Source organism: Gouania willdenowi, chromosome 12 (genome assembly GCF_900634775.1).
Source record: "Gouania willdenowi chromosome 12, fGouWil2.1, whole genome shotgun sequence".
Classification (NCBI taxonomy): Eukaryota; Metazoa; Chordata; class Actinopteri; order Blenniiformes; family Gobiesocidae; genus Gouania; species Gouania willdenowi.
This window is the reverse complement of record NC_041055.1, coordinates 2,057,363-2,077,438: the sequence shown is the minus strand read 5'-3', so window position 1 is coordinate 2,077,438 and position 20,076 is coordinate 2,057,363. Positions and strand designations below refer to the sequence as shown.

At 38.3% G+C, this 20,076-nt stretch overlaps 1 protein-coding gene across 4 annotated transcripts in view; it reads left to right on the top strand.

The window, feature by feature from the left end:
- Positions 1-20,076, top strand: part of lhfpl2a (LHFPL tetraspan subfamily member 2a) — a 36,246-nt gene that overhangs the window by 5,733 nt on the left and 10,437 nt on the right. The window contains exons 1-2 of one of the 4 annotated variants that reach the window (XM_028463356.1): positions 6,953-6,962; positions 15,126-15,130. The exons of 1 other annotated variant lie outside the window; for it this stretch is intronic. The gene's annotated coding sequence lies outside the window, so the exon portion shown is untranslated. Of the gene's footprint in view, positions 1-6,952; positions 6,963-12,271; positions 12,293-15,125; positions 15,131-17,279; positions 17,404-20,076 lie in introns of those variants that run through there. 2 more of the 4 variants (XM_028463355.1, XM_028463353.1) reach the window with 2 other exon arrangements.

The following is a 20,076-nucleotide window of genomic DNA, read 5'->3' as shown; positions in this document are numbered from 1 at the left end:
GGTTTAGTGGGAGATTTTCTCCTTCAGGACGTTCTGCCTTGGTCTCTTTTTGGAATGTTTCAGGTTGATAACGTCAGAAACAGACCCACATTCTTTACTCACTGTTACAAAACATTCAAATGTTTAGTTTGATTTCAACTCATTGAGTCACATCTGCAGAGAAACCACACGGATGTACCTGATGGGAAAGAACCAGTTTACTGTATGTTGTAAATGGTTTACATAAGATAAGCAACATTTATTACAGCAGGGACGCAAATGTGTGATCTTATCTGATCTGAGGGTCACATGATCAACATTTATATCTGCATTAAAAAAACGACCAATCAGATCATTAACACAGGAAACTATTGTGTTTTTAAACATGTTCTTCTTGTTTTTGTTGCCATTTTTGTGTTTTTATGGAATCATTTTAGTGTTGTTGGGTTATGGTTATTTTTTACTCATTTTTGTATTTTTATTGTCGTTTGGTGTATTGTTTGTATAACTATTGTTTAGTTTTGTGATTTTTTTTTTTGACAATTTTTAGTATTTCTGTTGTTTGGTGTATTTTTCTGTAATGTGTGTTTTTTGGAGTCATTTTGTGTGTTTTTGTGTAAATTTACAGTTATTTTTAAAAGGTTTTATTGTTATTTTGTGTATTTTAGTATCTTTCTTGAGTAGTTTTGTTCCATTTCTGTTGTTTTGTGAATTTTGTTTTGTATATATAATGTATAACTAGTGTCTTTTGGAGTCATTTTCTGTATTTTTATTGTAGTTTAGTGTTCCTGGAGTCATTTTCGTTTTGTTGTGTTTTTAATCTTTTTAGAGTAGTTGTTGTGCATTTTTGTTATTTTGTGTATTTTTTAGAATTTAATTTTTAGTTTTGATGTGTTTTGGTGCTAATTTGTTTCATTATGTGTTTGTTTATAGAGTCATTGTTGTGTATTTACTTTTGGGGGGGCCACACAAAATCAGGCCGTGGGTCTCATGTGGGCCACGGGCCACCAGTTGCTGATGTTTGGATGAGATCATGCGTTTGAAAAAGATGTTTTTTTTGGAGGATATGCATTTCTTTTTAATAAATAAAAACTGACCACGGATTCTAAACATGTCCGTCTTGTCCCATAAACTTTGAGAATGTAAATAAATACTCAGTGCTAGAATGTTCTGTCCTCTGATGAGTAGAAAAAGAAGAAGAATAGTTTTTTTTTCTTCTTCTTCTGCTGAAATGTGAGCGTCTGTTCCTGCTGAGCTGATGATAAATTCCTGCTGTAATATGTTGACCTACTAAACTCACTCACAGTTTGGATCCACGTCAGGATGAAATAAAGCAGACTGATCTCTATGAGCTCTGTGGACGGACGTGCACGCCCTCCTGCACCGTGCACACTGATTAGATTAGGCAGCTAATCACCTGTGGGGGGGGGGGGGGGGGGGGACATCTGCCTCCTGCGGCTCCAGGAACTCCACTTTACTGGAAAGGCTTTACTTGTCTGGAAATATTGAGAGATCCCTGTGAGGGGTGGGGCCAGGACAGGGGGGAGGGGCCTGGGTTTGGTTCCTTTGTGCTGGGCTGGGGGTCAGTCCCTGAGTTCCATTGGGGGGGGGGGCAGATGCTAGCTGCTGCTGTGGCTGGCGGCATGTTGGCTCCTCCCCTTACGGCGGTTTGACCACCTCAGACTTTCACTTTAACCTTAGAGTTTGAATCTACTTCACAGGTTACAACACAAACGACAGAAAGTGTGTACTTCTCATTGTTTTCTGTATTTTTGTAGCAAAGTTACATATTTTTGATGTTTTTTGTTGTTTTGTATGTTTTTGTTCTGGTTTTGTGTATTTGTCAAAGTTCTATATTTTTTATTTATGCATTTTTGTGATTTTACGTGACAGAGCTGAGTCAGGTACACAGGTTAAAAACCACACAAACTAAAGAAAAGTGTGTTCTTGTCTTTATTTTGTGTATTTATGTAGTAAATTTAAATATTTTTTTTATCTATTTGTTGTTGCTTTGTGTATTTTTCTAGTATAGTTATATTTTTTCTCTGTGTTTGTTGTTTTGTGTATTTCTGTGATTTTGTATGCATTTTTGGAGTCATTTTTTGTGTTTTTGATGTTGTTTTGTGGACACACGGTGGATTAGCGGTTAGCACGTCCTCCTCACAGTAAGAAGGTCCTGGGTTCAAGCCCTGGGCTGGACACTTGGGTCCTATCTGTGGAGTTTATATGTTCTCCCTGTGCAGCATTGGCTTCCTGCTGGAACTCCTCCTACTTCCTCCCACAATCCGAAAACATGATTAAGTTGATTGGAGTCACTAGTGTGTGCGTGTGTGTGTGTGTGTGTGTGTGTGTGTGTGTGTGTGTGTGCGTCCCATCCAATGCCCAATGAGAGCTAGTGATAGGCAACAGCCGACCCCCATGACCCTGAAAACAGGAACAAGTTGGTCAGAAAATGGATGTGTGCGGTTTTGTGTGTCTTTGCGGTTTTGTGTGGTTTTGTGTGTCTTTGCGGTTTTGTGTTTTTTTTGTGTTTTTGCGGTTTTGTGTGTTTTTTTTGTGTCTTTGCGGTTTTGTGTGTTTTTTTTTGTGTTTTTGCGGTTTTGTGTGGTTTTGTGTGTCTTTGGGGTTTTGTGTATTTTTTTTGTGTCTTTGCGGTTTTGTGTGTTTTTTTTGTGTCTTTGCGGTTTTGTGTGTTTTTTTTTGTGTTTTTGCGGTTTTGTGTGGTTTTGTGTGTCTTTGCGGTTTTGTGTTTTTTTTGTGTTTTTGCGGTTTTGTGTGGTTTTGTGTGTCTTTGGGGTTTTGTGTATTTTTGCGGTTTGTCTCACAGTATTAAAGCAGTTCAGGATGTGTTTGTGTGGGTTCATGTGTGAGTTTGTGACGTTGTGTGTCTGGTTTTGGTCAAAAGGTCAAAGCGACTAAAACACTGTAGTTTAAATAATCACTGTTATTATTTGACAGCTGTCACAGGATGACCTTTGACCTTCCCGAGGCTCCTTCTTCTTAAAGCTGCTTTTCCACTCAAATGTCCTGGAGCTTTAGGTTCAGGGTAATAATTTACCTGTAACTATAGTTACACAGAGTAACTTCACCACAAAAACGTTCCTCTATTGGTCCCTGTTTTCAAAAAGAGTGTTTAAAGCTGTTATTTGAAGTTATTTTTGCAGTTGTTTTGTGCATTTTTCTTGCCATTTTGTGTGTATTTTAAGACTTTTTGGGTTATTTTTGTGCATTCCTGTGTATTTTGTGTCTTTGTGTGTTTTTGAAGACATATGGTGTATTTTCATATCCATTTTGTGTGTTTTTGGAGTCGTTTTTGTGTATATTTACAGTCATTTTGTTGTTTTTTCTTAGCAGCACATTAAGTGGATGTGCTGCAGTGCTGAGTAAGAGCTTCTCCCTCCATGTGTGTGTGTGTGTGTGTGTGTGTGTGTGCGTGCGTGCGTGACCTTATTGTCTGCTTTTTATTTAGCCACGCACATGTTTGTGTGTGTATAGTGACATCACACCCCAACTGGCCCTGGTTCCCAGTGAAGTCAAACACACGGTATGTCACATGATGTCACTGTTAGAAGATCATCTGATGACTTTTCTAAATCTTGGATGTTCTTTTTAACTATGAACACGAAGCTCCTCCATCACCAGCCTCTTAAAGGGATCCTCTTAAAGGGATCCTCTTAAAGGGATCCTTTTAAAGGGATCCTTTTAAAGGGATCCTCTTAAAGGGATCCTTTTAAAGGGATCCTCTTAAAGGGATCCTTTTAAAGGGATCCTGTAGTGACTTTTAATCAAAGCTGTCAACGATCGTCTCTAATGCTGAATGTTTTGTTGGATTGTGTTCTTTAAAAATCTTTTTAAAGGAACGTGAAGGTAAACAAAGCTGCGTATTTGTCAGATTTGTTTGGTGCCATGTTAAGCATCTGAGTCAAGATTTTTAAAACCACAGAATTTGGTTAAAAGTTGCACATTTTGAGCAATGGAATTTATCCGTAGGTAAAATTAGTTTAAACTGGCAAATAATGGGCATTAAATTGGCTAAAATAAATGTAAAATATGGTGAAAAGAGGTTAAAAGTGACAATAATGGGTCAACATATGTGACATTAGGTGTAAAAGTGGTAGAAAGTGATTATAAGTGATGAAAATGTCTGGAAAGTGGAAAAAATGTGTAGAAAAGGCGTTGTAGCAAAAATACATTAAAAGGAGCAAAAATATGGCAAGAAAAAGTGATGAAAATATGTTAAAATATGGAAAGTTTGATGTAGTTGCAGAAAAATGGTAAATATGAGCAAAAATGGGCTCAAATTGTTCAAAAAAGATTCTTAGTTTCTTGAAGGCATCTGGGAACCCTTCAAAAGCCAAAAGTGTCACATATTGTGCAGCTGTTTGTTAATAAATGTGTCTGTGTGACATTTTGCATCAGCAAATTTTACCAAGAATTGTTTTTCTGGTTAGACTTTATTGCGTTAAAAATATTCAGATTTATGTTGAATATCGTCATTTATTCAGATATGAGTTTTATTTCATATCGTGCAGCCCTAGTGAGGTCACATGACTGTCATCTACCACCATAATGGGGAGCTAGGCTAATCAATGTTAGAGTCGGTGATCAGATCCAAAACGGAAGCTGCACAGGCCCCGCCCCTTTTGATGAGCCCCAGGCAGGACTTTCAAAGCCACACTGGAGTGTGTGTGTGTGTGTGTGTGTGCGTGTGTGCGTGTGTGCGCGTGTGTGTGCGGGTGTTCGATCAGTGAAAAGTATCAGCTGTGTGTGTGTGTGACACCGGATCCACTGAGCGGTTTGTGTGGTGCTGATGCAGCAGTGGCGGCTTATTGGTCTTATAAAAATGTTCCAGTGAGAGACACACACACACACACACACACACACACACACACACACACACTGGGTGAGGTCATTGCAGCAGCTGTGAAGCCCATTCACCTCCATCAGCCTCTGCTTTTACAACAACACACAAAGGGGCGGATCCACTAAAGGTTTAGGGGTATTAAAACGTGTGCAAACGTCACTCCACGCGCTAATAAGGGGTACAAACCCCAGGGAATCAGGTGTTCGCTCATTCAGCGCATCACAATGTGCCCACAATCATTTAGTGTGTTTCCCTCTGATGAATATGTAAAGTAGGCGGATCTCATAAGGGGGGCAAAAAATGGGAGGAGGAAATGCAAATAAATTAATGCAGTGGACGCAATGTAATTCATCAATCAGGAACTGTTTGCGGTGACTGTTTCTGCACTGGAAAATAGTACGACCCACAGGCAGGTGCAAACACACACAGAGATCAGCAGTAAATGGTGACACAAAACACAGCAGAGATGGAATAAAGGCTCCAGTGAACCTTTGTAGTATAAGAAAATAATTTAAATAAAACAATTGTTAATATTGTCTGCTAGCATAGCATCTCTTCTTCACTGCAAGAATATCTGCATGCCAACCGACAACTGGGTTACCAGCGTCCTCTGCTGGTCCAAACAAATATCTGACGTAAATACGGTGCATTTTTTTTAAAAGTCCAATTTTAAAAAGAAAAAAAAAAACTATTATGCAGTTTTGCATTGTTTACTATAGAACCAGAATTTAAATTAATAGGGTTCTTCTTCATTTGTATTATTCCTTTATTTATTTCATTCAGGATTTATTTTTAGGTAAACTGCATTGTTTTGAATAGTTTATCAATGGATTCTTTTGACGATGAAAAATAAAAGGAAAATAGTTCAGTATTTTCTAGTTTTTTTCCCTAAAAAAATAAAGGAATATTTTTCAATCATTTGTCTACAGTCCCAATATGTCAAATAAATTGTGAGAGAATCGTATCGTGAATCGTATCGGGAGTTGAGTGAATCGTTACATCACTATTTGATCTACATTTAAAATACGGGCTCTGAACTCTGTAATAATGTATATATTTAATTAGCCTTTGGTACATTTTAAATTCTTGAGTAAATTATTTTAGTATTTAAAAAAGTATTCTTATTTAAAGGTTAGTTTTGTAGCGTAAGCTGTAGTTCACATATTGTTTGTTTAAAAGTAACGTAATAAACAGATTTTAATCATGATTACAATGTTGATCAAAATAATCGTGATTATAATTTTTGCCATAATCATGTAGCCCTAAAATGCTGACAAAAAATACTCAAAACGAGGACAAAAAATTGCAACAAATTAAAAAAAAACGCACAGAATGACAAAATGCACAAACCGATGACAAAATTACACAAAACAACAAGAATACACAAAACATTGACAAAAATACATGAAAAGATGACAAATATACAATAAATGATTACAAAATGACGACAAATATGAACAAACTATCAACAAAAGTACATGAAATAATGACAAATATACTCAAAACAATGACAGTAATATACAAATTAAACAAAATCACACACAACAACAACAACAATACACAATACAACAACAAAACAATGTCAAAAATAATCTAAACGTCGACAGATAAATGTATTGACGACCAAACTATGACAAAAATACACGAATCGATAAAATACACTAAACCACAGAAATAATAAAACAATCAAAATACACAAAATGAAGACAGAAACACACAAAACAATGAAAAAATACAGAAAATGATCCTAATCAGACTCATTACAGGCTGTTAAACTTTATGAAATCGTACCAAACAGCTTAGTTTGGTTAATATCGTTTATAACAATAACTGTTGTCATTAATTTCATATTTATTCACAGAAAATCCACTGAAACAATCACACACTGAGATCATGTGAGCGTCAACGTCCAGCCGTTAGCTACACATGCTAAAGCTAACATTAGCCCCGCCTTGTTTTACTTTTAAAGTGAAAAATGTTGCAAATGTGTGATAAATATGATCAGTGGGTGGATTTACTGTACAGTGCACACGAAGGAGGAACAGCAGCTCTGTGAATGAGTCCGATAAGTTCATTAATAATTAATGTAACATTTACAGACGTCTGTGGAGCAGCAGCAGTTCAACACTGTAGCTATTAACGCACACACACACTTTTTAGAACGCACACAGACACACACACAAACTTTTTAGAACGCACACAGACACACACACACTCAGCAAAAATATTCACAAAATAACACAGAAACACACAAAACTATGAGAAAAACACATGGAATGACGTGAAAAATGATAGAAATCCAGAAAACCCAACACGTTCCTTAGATCCACCTCTACAGGGGCCGCTGTGTGGGCGTGGCCCCGCACCGTTAGAGGTGGCCACCTTCCTCCCAGCACAGCTGCAGAACTGGCAACCCACCCCCCGGCTGGGTTGCCAGTTCTGCAGGACGTTAAAGATGATGATGGGATGGATTCATGTGTGTGCTGCTGTGAGGGTTAGGGTTAACTGTAAAGAAGGAGAAAACACATAAAAATACACAAAACATTGACAAAAATTAAACAACAAATACACTAAACGATGTAAAAGATTCACTAAACATACAAAAAACACAAAATACAGGAAATACTAGAAAATATACTAAACTACAAAAAACCCTGCAAAACATCAAAATACACAAAAACAAAACAACTAAAATACACAAAATGGAGACAGAAACAGAAAATATCAAACACACAATACTCAAAACTATGACAAAAATACACAAAACATGGTTAAAAATACACAAAACAATGACAAAACGACACAATATGATGACCAAGCATGAAAAGATGTGAAAAATACACAAAATGATGTAAAAAATACAGAAAATGACATCAGAAATACACAAACCAATGACAAAACTAGGACAAAAATACACAAAATAAAAACAAATACGCAACACAATGACAAAACTACATTAAATGACGACAAAATACAAAGAACATTGTTAAATACAAAAATGAAAAAAAAAAATGTAGTTGTTGTGTAGCACGTTGTGTAGCTGGTGTGTAGCACGTTATGTAGTTGTTGTGTAGCACGTTGTGTAGTTGTGTAGCACGTTGTGTAGTTGTTGTGTAGCACGTTGTGTAGTTGTTGTGTAGCACGTTGTGTAGTTGGTGTGTAGCACGTTGTGTAGTTGTTGTGTAGCACGTTGTGTAGTTGGTGTGTAGTTGGTGTGTAGCACGGTGTGTAGTTGTTGTGTAGCACGTTGTGTAGTTGTTGTGTAGCACATTGTGTAGTTGTTGTGTAGCACGTTGTGTAGTTGGTGTGTAGTTGGTGTGTAGCACGGTGTGTAGTTGTTGTGTAGCACGTTGTGTAGTTGGTGTGTAGCACGTTGTGTAGTTGGTGTGTAGCACGTTGTGTAGTTGGTGTGTAGCACGTTGTGTAGTTGTTGTGTAGTTGGTGTGTAGTTGGTGTGTAGCACGGTGTGTAGTTGTTGTGTAGCACGTTGTGTAGTTGGTGTGTAGTTGTTGTGTAGCACGTTGTGTAGTTGTTGTGTAGCACGTTGTGTAGTTGGTGTGTAGTTGGTGTGTAGCACGTTGTGTAGTTGGTGTGTAGCACGTTGTGTAGTTGTTGTGTAGCACGTTGGTGTGTAGTCGGTGTGTAGTTGGTGTGTAGTTGTTGTGTAGCACGTTGTGTAGTTGGTGTGTAGTTGTTGTGTAGCACGTTGTGTAGTTGGTGTGTAGTTGTTGTGTAGCACGTTGTGTAGTCGGTGTGTAGCACGTTGTGTAGTTGGTGTGTAGCACATTGTGTAGTTGTTGTGTAGTTGGTGTGTAGCACGTTGTGTAGTCGGTGTGTAGCACGTTGTGTAGTTGGTGTGTAGCACATTGTGTAGTTGTTGTGTAGTTGGTGTGTAGTTGTTGTGTAGCACGTTGTGTAGTTGGTGTGTAGCACGTTGTGTAGCACGTTGTGTAGTTGGTGTGTAGCACGTTGTGTAGCATGTTGTGTAGCACGTTGTGTAGTTGGTTGTTCTTAGACGTGTCTGAAGTTGACGGACAAACGAGCAACGAGCTGAGCTGATAATTACAAAGCTTTTTAAGGTTTTTTTACAATCAGGTTTTTCCCACAATTGGAGCCAAATTATCGCCTCCTGGAACGTTCCCGTCTTAAAGTGAGCCAACGTTTTCCCACAACGGTTCCCCTGAGTTTCATCACTGCTCCCAGTGCTCCCACAATGCATCAGAAAAACCTTTTAGTGGTTGTTGGTCCTGTAGTGAACACACACACACACACACACACACACGTTTATTAATGCTCTATAGAATGATTTCTGCACCATTCACTGCTTCTACAGAGCAGAAAAATGTTTACATTTGTTGTTGATTTGTGTGCGTTTGGAGTCATGTTTTTTATTGTTGACGTCATTTTCATTTTTCTCATCATTTCATTTTATTCTGTTTGTTTTTAAAGTCATTTTGTGTGTGTATCTTTTGTCATTTGTTTATTTTTCTGTAATTTTGTGTATTTTTGTCATTGTGACTATTTTGTGTATTTGTTTTGTGTGTTTTTGTCATTTTGTTTATTTTATTTATTTTTGTTGTGAGTTGGTGTTTTGTCGTCATTTTGTGTATTTTTACATCATTTTGTGTATTTTTACATCATTTTGTGTATTTTTACATCATTTTGTGTTTTGCATTGTATCATTTTGTTTATTCTTTTTGTTTTTAAAGTCATTTTGTTTGTTTTTCTTTTCTGCATATTTTGTCATTTGTTTTTTATTTCTGGCATTTTCTATATTTTCATATTATTTTGTGTATTTTTGTCATTGTGTTTTTAATGTAATTTTGTGTATTTCCTTTGTGAGTTTTTCTTTGTGTGTGTTTTTGTCATTTTGTCTATTTTTGTTGTTGTTTGTGTGCTTTTGTTGGGATTTGGTGTTTTTATGGGTGCTTTTTGTGTTTTTGTAGTCATTTGGCGGTGGTGGGGGGATGGGACACAAACCTTTAAACCTCGGGCCGCATGTGGCCCTCGGACCAGCGGTTGCCTATTGTGTGATGTTGACGGTAGCAAAAGTCCCATTAACCGACTCAAGGCTTTATCTTAGATCTATGAATATTTAAGCAGCCATAGGCTGTGTGTGTGTGTGTGTGTGTGTGTGTGTGTGTGTGTGTGTGTGTGTGTGTGTGTGTGTGTGTGTGTGTGTGTGTGTGTGTGTGTGTGTGTGTGTGTGTGTGTGTGTGTGTGTGTGTGTGTGTGTGTGTGTGTGTGTGTGTGTGTTCAGTCTTTCTCTAAAGTGCTGAGCTCGTCTTTTGTTTTATTATTATTGATCTTTCGTTATCTGAGCTGATCAGGACAGGAAGTGAGGCAGCCAATAGTAGATTATCAACACTGGGACACGTATGTTTCCACAGATTATACCCAGTATGTTTATGTTTATGTTTCACTTTGTACAGACGACTTATATCCAGGAGTGACTTAACTGTAACTGTAGATTCTTCCAGGAAAATGTAAATTCCCTCAAAGTAAACGCACAAAATGACTCCAAACACGACAAGAAAGACAAACAAAACGAGCGTAAAATATCCAAAATGACAACAAAAACACACAAACGACAACAAATATACACACAACTGACTCTGAAAACACAAAATGACAACACAAACACATAAAATGACTCGTAACAAAAAACCAAATGACAAAACAATGCACAAAATGAGAAAAAAATACATAAAATGACAATTCATTTGAAAATACTTAAAACAACAAAAACGACACAAAATGACTTTTAAAAAAAACCCAAGACAACAAAAATATACAAAATGACTCCAAACACACACAAAATGATGACAAAGAAAAACAAAACAAGAGTAAAATATTAGAAAATGACAAAAAAGACATGTAAACCAAAAACAAATATGCACACAACTGACTCCAAAAACACAAAATGACTTCAAAAGTACACGAGATGACAACAGACGCACAAAATGAGAAGAAAAAAATACATAAAATGACAATAAATTAAACAAAAATAACAGCAAAATACACAAAACGACAAGAAAGAAAAACAAAACCAGAGTAAAATCTCCGAAATGACTACAAAAACACACAAACCGACAACAAATATACACACAACTGACTCTAAAAATGTAAAATGACAACACAAACACACAAAATGACTCATAACACAAAAACAAATGACATAACGATACACAAAATGAGAAAAAAATACATAAAATGACAATAAATTCAACAAAATAACAGGAAAATACTCAAAACCACAACAAAAAGACTCCAAACACACAAAATTATGAGAAAGAAAAATAAAACAAGAGTAAAATGTGAGAAATGACATAAAAAGACACACAAACCAAAAACAAATATACACACAACTGACTCCAAAATGACTTCAAAAGTACACAAGATGACAACAAAATGAAAAAAAAAAACACAGAAAATAACCACAGAAAGTGACAATAATTTACAGGAAATGACAGGAAAACACACAAAATGATTCCAAAACAAAACGACATGAAAATACATAAAATGATTCCAGGAACACACAAAAAACAACAAACAATAACAAAGCAAACCTTTGGTTGTTCTTGTGTTAATGTCATTTTTCTAATTGTTTACGTTAATGTTGGTCATGTGACCCTGGGGTCAGATACAACCACAGTGATAATCCACACATGCACAGAGAACATGCAATCTCCTCCTAGAAACACCAGGAATGTGGTGGAAAATACTGAAATAATGAGATTCTTGTTTGGTCAATAAATGATCAATTCTGACCGCTCATCCGTTCAGTCAGTGGTTCTCAACATTGGCGTCGGGACAATTTTTGATCTTTTTCTGCAACTCCACCAAACTTTCCATATTTTAACCTATTTTCATCACTTTTTCTTGCCACATTTTTGCTCCTTTTAATGCATTTTTGCTACATTTCTGTCATTTCTGACACTTCTACATCACATTTCAATGTCTTTTCTGCACATTTTTAACACTTTTCAGACTTTTTCAGCACTTATAAACCCTTTCTACCACTTTGTACTATTTGTTCTAATATTGACACTTTTTCTGTCCGTTTTTGGCCACTGTAATTTCCAACTTTTAATCAATTTCTATACTTTTTAAAATCCCATTTCACCACCTTTTCCACTATTTTTTGTCACTTTTAACCCATTTTATTTCTGATTGTGTGCGTGTGTGCGTCTCTAGTAAAGTGTAGTTCTAAACCAGTATGCTGCTGGTTTCAGAGCTGACCCTGAGACGTTCACTGACACCACAAAGCTCTCTGTTGTTCCACATTATGCAACGCAGCCCCTGGGACTCAGAGCAGCTCCTGAACTCATCACTTACTTCTTTTTCTTTTCACCAACATGTGAAAGCGTTTAACAGCTCTGGCTCAGTGATGGAGAGTTCTGGTGCTTTTTCCTTCTGTCTCCGCAGGTCGTGACGACGCTTCAGGAGGTCAGTGTGATTGTTTGTGTTCTCTCTGACACCAGCAGGCCTTTCCTCTACCGCCTCCGTTTCCCGCCTTTCTTCTGCTCATTGCTCATATTAGGGATTCTCGTGCACACACGTGCACATACAAGCTGCTCCTCTGGTCCCAATGCCTCATCACACCTGAACGTGTCCCAAAATGTTCCAAAATGTACCAAGCTTTCATAACAGCACCACCTCCTTTAACCTAAATGGCTTTATTATTGTTTTTATTTTTTATTTCTTTCATCATTTTACACAAAATCAATCAGAAAATACAATCTGCCACTGAATATATCCTCACATGCATGTTTGGGGGAAAATATCACATATTTACACACTGTTAGTCTTTGTGAACCAGTGGACGGACACGTTTTTTTTTTTTAAAGTGTATTTTGGGAGTCATTTTGTGTGTTTTTGTTGTGGTTTGTATTTTTGTGAACATTTGTGTATTATATAGTGTTGTATATGTATTTTTGTTGTCCTTTTGCATATTTTTTGGAGGCATTTTGTGTATTTTCTTTTTATATTTAGTGTATTTTTGTTGTTTTATGTGGTTTTTTTTTGGCTAATTTTGTACATATTTGTGTATTGTATAGTGTTGTATATGTTTTTTGTCATCCTTTTGTGTATTTCTCTGTAAATTTGTGTGTTTCTTGGAGTCATTTTATATGTTTTTGCTGTTGTCATGTTGTGCGTTTCCTGTTGGGGGGCCACATGTGACCCCCGGGGCCTCCAGTTGTCCATGTATGGTGTAGATGTTACATGAATTAATCTTCATCAGGGACCTTTTCATTCAGCGTGGGCTCTGAAAGCATCTTCAGCAGTTTTAAGGTCACATGACATAGACTGTTGTTGTGTTTTTATCAGGATGGAGGAGGAAGTCGGGGGTGGGGGGGGGGTTCTAATATGAAGGATAACAATGGAGTGTGAGATTGTGAGCGGGAACACCTGTGTAGGTCATTTCAGAGTGGAAAGCCTCCACTAACAATATAAACACAATAAGCATTTGTCAGTGTGTTTCCTGTTATCTGGGTCTGTTCTGGACCCCCGTCGTCTCTGGGTTCTGGCACACGTTTGTATCCGACCATTTCTTTGTTCTCATAAGTTTGTATTCGACCGTTTCTTTGAACTAAATGAGAGACACAGATTTTTCCTGTTGTGTAGAAGTGTTTTTGGAGTCATTCTGTGTATTTTTGATGATTTTTCAAGATATAGTTTTCTCTTGTTCTGTGTTTTTGAGTCATTTACTATTTTTCTCTCATTTTGTGTTTTTCTTGTGGTTTTGTGTGTTTTATTTATTTTTTGAAATATCTCTTTCATTTCTCTGACCTCGTTTCTTTGGACTAAACGAGACACACAGATTTTTCCTGTTGTGTAGAAGTGAATCCAGTGATGTTAACATGAAACCCTGTCCTTCACCTCCAGGAAGTTCTCCCTTTGTGTTGTTGTTCCCCAAAACTGTAACCAGAGCCAGTATGGAGTTGGGGGAGGGGTTGTCAGTGGGATCTCACCTTTCAATGGGAGTACTGGAGCAACAGGTCACCACCACAGGGAAGGAAGGATTAAAGTAGGAATCCTCTCTGGGTACAAAACAACAGCGAGAACAATAGAGGAGAAAATGGAACCTGTCCACCAGCTGTAGGATGTAGACTGTAGGATGTAGACTGTAGGATAAAGTCTGTAGGATGTAGACTGTAGGATGTAGAGTGTAGGATGTAGAGTGTAGGATGTAGACTGTAGGATGTAGACTGTAGGATAAAGTCTGTAGGATGTAGTCTGTAGGATGTAGACTGTAGGATGTAGAGTGTAGGATGTAGAGTGTAGGATGTAGAGTGTAGGATGTAGAGTGTAGGATGTAGACTGTAGGATGTAGACTGTAGGATGTAGAGTGTAGGATGTAGAGTGTAGGATGTAGAGTGTAGGATGTAGACTGTAGGATGTAGAGTGTAGGATGTAGAGTGTAGGATGTAGAGTGTAGGATGTAGAGTGTAGGATGTAGAGTGTAGGATGTAGAGTGTAGGATGTAGAGTGTAGGATGTAGAGTGTAGGATGTAGAGTGTAGGATGTAGAGTGTAGGATGTAGAGTGTAGGATGTAGAGTGTAGGATGTAGAGTGTAGGATGTAGAGTGTAGGATGTAGAGTGTAGGATGTAGAGTGTAGGATGTAGACTGTAGGATGTAGACTGTAGGATGTAGAGTGTAGGATGTAGAGTGTAGGATGTAGAGTGTAGGATGTAGAGTGTAGGATGTAGAGTGTAGGATGTAGAGTGTAGGATGTAGAGTGTAGGATGTAGTCTGTAGGATGTAGTCTGTAGGATGTAGTCTGTAGGATGTAGACTGTAGGATGTAGACTGTAGGATGTAGAGTGTAGGATGTAGAGTGTAGGATGTAGAGTGTAGGATGTAGAGTGTAGGATGTAGAGTGTAGGATGTAGAGTGTAGGATGTAGAGTGTAGGATGTAGAGTGTAGGATGTAGAGTGTAGGATGTAGACTGTAGGATGTAGACTGTAGGATAAAGTCTGTAGGATGTAGACTGTAGGATGTAGTTCACCTCATTAACCCTATTTAACACGTTTGGTACGACTTCAGGAAGTAAAAATCATCCAAACAGGAAATAAAATGAGGAAACGTTCTTAGATATGATACGAGAACTCATACATTCCTCTTTAACGCTGAGGCGATGCAACATTTTCCTCTAATAAGTTTCCCTGTCGATGGCGTCTTTACCTCATGGAGTCTGGAATCATGGATTGTTCTGGAAGGAGAGACAGATGTTGAGACAGAAACCAATCAGAACGTAGCGCTGCATCTTCAGCCAGTCACAGTGTACGTTCTGACTGGTTCCAAAAGAATCAAACATTCTTCACACCTCCTTCCTTTCCTCTGACTGCTGATGGACAGGGACGCCCAGGGGAGGAGGAGCCCCACCCCCACCCCCCCACAGCGGCCCTCAGGCCCCAACAGTACATCTATTATTCTGTAACCATTCCCAGAACCAGGAGGGAAACCCTTCACCTTCTAATCACACTTTCTAGTCCAGACTCAGGAAACCCCGCCCCCCCAGAGCTGAGGGACGACCACTGGTATCACTGGAGTTAGAAGCAGGGCGGGGGGCGGAGCCTCTTTAGCTCACTTTAACCACACCAGGGGTCGTTTCAGGACCAGAACTGGTCCAAACCGGTTTCTACCTTCAGGAGGTCACCAGATGCTTTTAAGAAACTATGAACATTTTCTAAACATTTTGAGCCCATTTTTGCTTATTTTTACCTTTTTTCTGCAACTCCACCAAACTCACCATAATTTAAACTATTTTTATTTAGTTTTTCTTATTTTTGCTCCTTTTAATGCATTTTTGCTACATTTCTCCCATTTCTGACACTTCTACATCACATTTAATACCTTTTTTGCACATTTTCAGCACTTATAAACCCTTTCCACCACTTTTCCGTCTAATGTCACATATGTTGACTTATTATTGTCACTTTTAACTTATTTTCACCAGTTTAAACTAATTATTCATACTTTTTAATTTCCCCCCCATTTTTGCCACTTTGAAGCCAATATTGACACTTTAAACCCCTTTTACCATTTTTTTTTGTCCGTTTTTACCCGTAACTCTAATTTGCAACTTTTAACAAAATTCTGTGGTTTTTTATCATTTTTGGTCACTTTGAACCATTTTATTAGTGATTAAAACCAGTATTTCCATCTTTAAGATGACTATAATAATAATAATAAATGTTCCTGGATAACAGTGGATATTATTCAGATAAATAAATAAATGTTAATTCATAGAACAATAGACCATCATTTTACTGACTTTATGGATGGACCCCAAAAATCTCTCCTCTTTATTCCCCCTAAAATAAATCCAATATTTCTATGATTGGAGCCCACAGCGCCACACGCAGGCCTGGAGGGTTTATGTATTGTTTCTCGGGGTCACATTGGGAACCTTCTGGAGACGACAGTGGGAGAAACGACTCGTCTCCTCCGTTGTGTGGCTTTAAAACGCTCCATTAATCTCTGTCCGTAGATCCCAGTGAGTCACTGGGTTTATTGGAAATGGGTCAAAGGAGAGGTTTTTATTGGGCTGAGTGCAGCAGCGTCTGTTTTTAACAACCCTAACCTCTATTGGCGCTGATAAGAAAGGCCTTTTCCTCCATCGGCTTCACTTCCTGTGTAAGTCGCTCTAGTTTTTCCTCTTTTTCCGTCTTCATATGGAACTCATTTAGAAGCTCTTTGCACTGGGAATCATTTAGTCAGACACTCAAACATCTGCAGGACGGGTTGGTTCTCCATTAGAACCACAGCTACAGGCCCAGAGTGAGAGAGTGAATGATCAACATTCATGTCAGCATTAGAATAACGACCAGTCTGAGCATTAACACAGGAGAAAACTAAAGGCTTTTTAGAGTCATCTTTATGCATCTTTGCTGTTTTTTTGTGTATATCTCTATCATTTTGTTGTCCTTTTTTGTATTTTTTTGTCATGTGTGTTTTTGGAGTAAATTTGTGTATTTTTGCCGTCATTTTTGTGTATTTTGTTTTTCTTTTGTCTATTTTTTCAGTCATTCGTGTGTTTTTGGAGTTTTGCGTGTTTACCTTACAAAATGAGACTAAGGGCCTTGTGTGGCCCCTGTCTCTCCAGTTGTTTGGTTTATGTGGTTATTCCTTTAAGTTTCTACATAGATCTACACATGCTGCTCCTCCTGACTGCTCCATGTCTGCGTACCAGTGGTTTCCTACCAGTCTTCACTGGTTTCTTGTGTAATGGTCCTTCAGCTCTACGTCAGTGGGTGGGGGTGAGTGCAGAATGTGGGACGTAGAGAGGAGGAACTCTTGTTGTTTTAACCCAGATTCACATCTCCAATGTGGCCACCATGTGGAACCCTCCTCAGAAGTGAAGTGTGGCTCTGGCTGGGGGCCCGGCCAATGGCAGGGGGTTGGGGGGCCGAGAAGGGGAGGGGTCTGGGAGGGTCTGAGCGTCTGGAGTGTGAGCGAAACATTAAAGTGTGCAGAGAAAGAGAGAGGGAGGCACATCTCAGAGGATCTGATGGACACGTTTGGACTGAGGTGACACTGACACGTGTGTGTGTGTGTGTGTGTGTGTGTGTGTGTGTGTGTGTGTGTGTGTGTGTGTGTGTGTGTGTGTGTGTGTGTGTGTGTGTGTGTGTGTGTGTGTGTGTGTGTGTGTGTGTGTGTGTGTGTGTTGTGCTTCCTTTGTCTCAAACTGACCCACATCGGGGGAGGTCAGGAGAGTCCGACGGCGTTGATGGAGGGTCCGTGCGTGGCAGCACGTGACCCTAGCGGTGCCATGGACGTGTAAATAGTTTCCTGTGTGTGTGTGTGTGTGTGTGTGTGTGTGTGTGTGTGCTGCGTTCCAGTGCGAGGGCCTAAACCAGGGGTTCAGGGGCCAAACACGGACCAGTTTAAAACTCACGTCAGCCACAGATTTTAGGTGGAGAAAAAAAGAACAATTTTAACATCGTCACACCATGGTTTTCATTTTTTTTAAAATTCTTGACTTTGTCACCAATTTTTTGGTGAGAAATTGCAAGATTTGTGGAAAAATTGAGTTTTTTTTTACATGGATTGAATTATTTGGTCATTCACACATTTATTTCTCTATCATTTTGACTTTCTCTCCTTTGTTTGACATTTAGCTTAGAAAACTATATACTATTTAAAATCATCTATAGATCATAATGATGGAATGAATTAGTGATAACACACATTTTAAATAATCTCATTTCTTTAAATGAGTGAAATAAATGGTATTTTTTGGATCATGACCCCGTTTTGATGTCAAGAATTTCTGGCGCCGCCAAAGACATTTTTTTTTCTTTCTAGAATTATTTTTCGATCATGTTTGAGCTCAGATATTTATTTATTTTTACTGCATTTTAGTTGAACTAGATTTATATTTTACAAAGTGAAAGTATAGAAATACAGCTGTTTAAAGATTGTGTTGTTTTAATTAAAAAAAAAGAATAAGAATTAAAGCTGCGAGCGGCGTCGTAGGGTCTGAAGGCGTGGCCGGGGTCGATAACCCATGTGTATCAAATATGAGACTGTTTGACTTTGTAGATGAGAGTGACAGTGGTTTTCTATTATGGCGTGCGCCATTTGAGAACGCGAAGCATGATGGGTAATTTTCACATTGATTCTTGTTTAGGGCGGGACAGTCAATGTGTGTATCAAATATGAGACGTTGTATATGAGCGTTACAGCGGTTTTTCTATTACGGCGTGCAAAATAAACCCAGTATGACCAGTTAAAAATCACTGTCAGTGAATTTGATGCGAATCATTGAAAAATAGCCATGACACAGCATTTAGAATGTGATGGCGAAGGATTTTCCAGTGACATTATAGGCCCCTCCCACTGATCAGCGACCTGCTCCCATCTTATAAGATTCATCCAACACTAGCAGAAACACGTCATATCGTCTTTCTGCTAGAGCTATTAGCGTCGGACGCCACTTAAAGCAGCGCCCTCTGAGGACGCAAGGCATGATGGGTAATTTTGACATTGAGTCTTGTTTAGGGATGGACAGTCATCATGTGCATCAAATATGAAGCAGTTTGAACTTTGTGTATTAGAGTTATATGCATTTTTCTATTTTGACGTGTCATAGTTGCTAACAGCGAACATGACGTAAATGGCGCCAGTCGAAAACGCAAGGCATGATGGGAAATGTTTCAAGGCAGTCGTCATTTGTGTGAAATTTGAGGCCGATTGAACTTTGTGTGTCAGAGTTATGGGATTTTTTCAAATTGTGGCGTGCTAACAAAAATTCTTTTGATGATTTTTAAGTGGGTCTGACGTGTTCTGGAGCGAATCAGATGAAGCCCCTCATTTTGACCTTTGACTAAAGATGGCTGACTTCCTGTTTGGTTTGGGGGCGTGGGTTATCTGTACATTTTTGCTCATCTTCATCGCCATGCGCATATTTTTTAGCCATTTTTTTTACATTGAGCCAAAATATGTAATTGCTCAGCAGGCCTGAGGTACCTGCACATTGTGGTGGGAAAAATCCAAGAAGAACAAGAACAATAGGTTCCTACAGTAATTACCCTAAGAACCATAATTAAAACCTTTTTCAAATCTCTTTTAAGTTTTCAGAAATTTCAGGCGACCCCAAGGTTGAAAAACACTGATTTAGTGAATTTGTTTCTATCATTTTTATAATTTCCAGTCATTTTCCAAGTAGCCCCTGTTGTGCCATCACGTACCCCTATGGGTACACGTACCCCCGTTTGAGAAACACTGCTCTCAAGGGCCGGATTTTACCGGAACACGTGGGTTAAACCAACTGTCACATAAATAAGAGACGATGCTGTTACATTAGCAATGGAACAACTTTCTGTTTTTAATGATCTTTACAGTTAGTTTCACAGTTTTCACTGATAATCAAACATCAACTGTAAATACGTGGTAATATTTGAACATGGTTTCTTCCTGTTTAGATACTTTATTGGCTGTTAAACTTAAGTTATGATTAATAGCGTTTACTACTGTCATTAATGTAACGTTTAATATATGTTAGATGACTTAGAGAAGCTGGGATGTGCACGCATCTGATTAGATGATCCTATCAGATCAACCTGTAATCTGAATCTCTGAAGTCGTTTCATATTTACGACCTAAACTGACTGACTCGTGACTTTGTGATTTGTGACATGGAATGAAATGTAGCCAATCAGGAAGCAGCTGACTGAGAAACACGTAATGCTGCGTTCAAGGAAACTCGGAACTCGGCTTTTC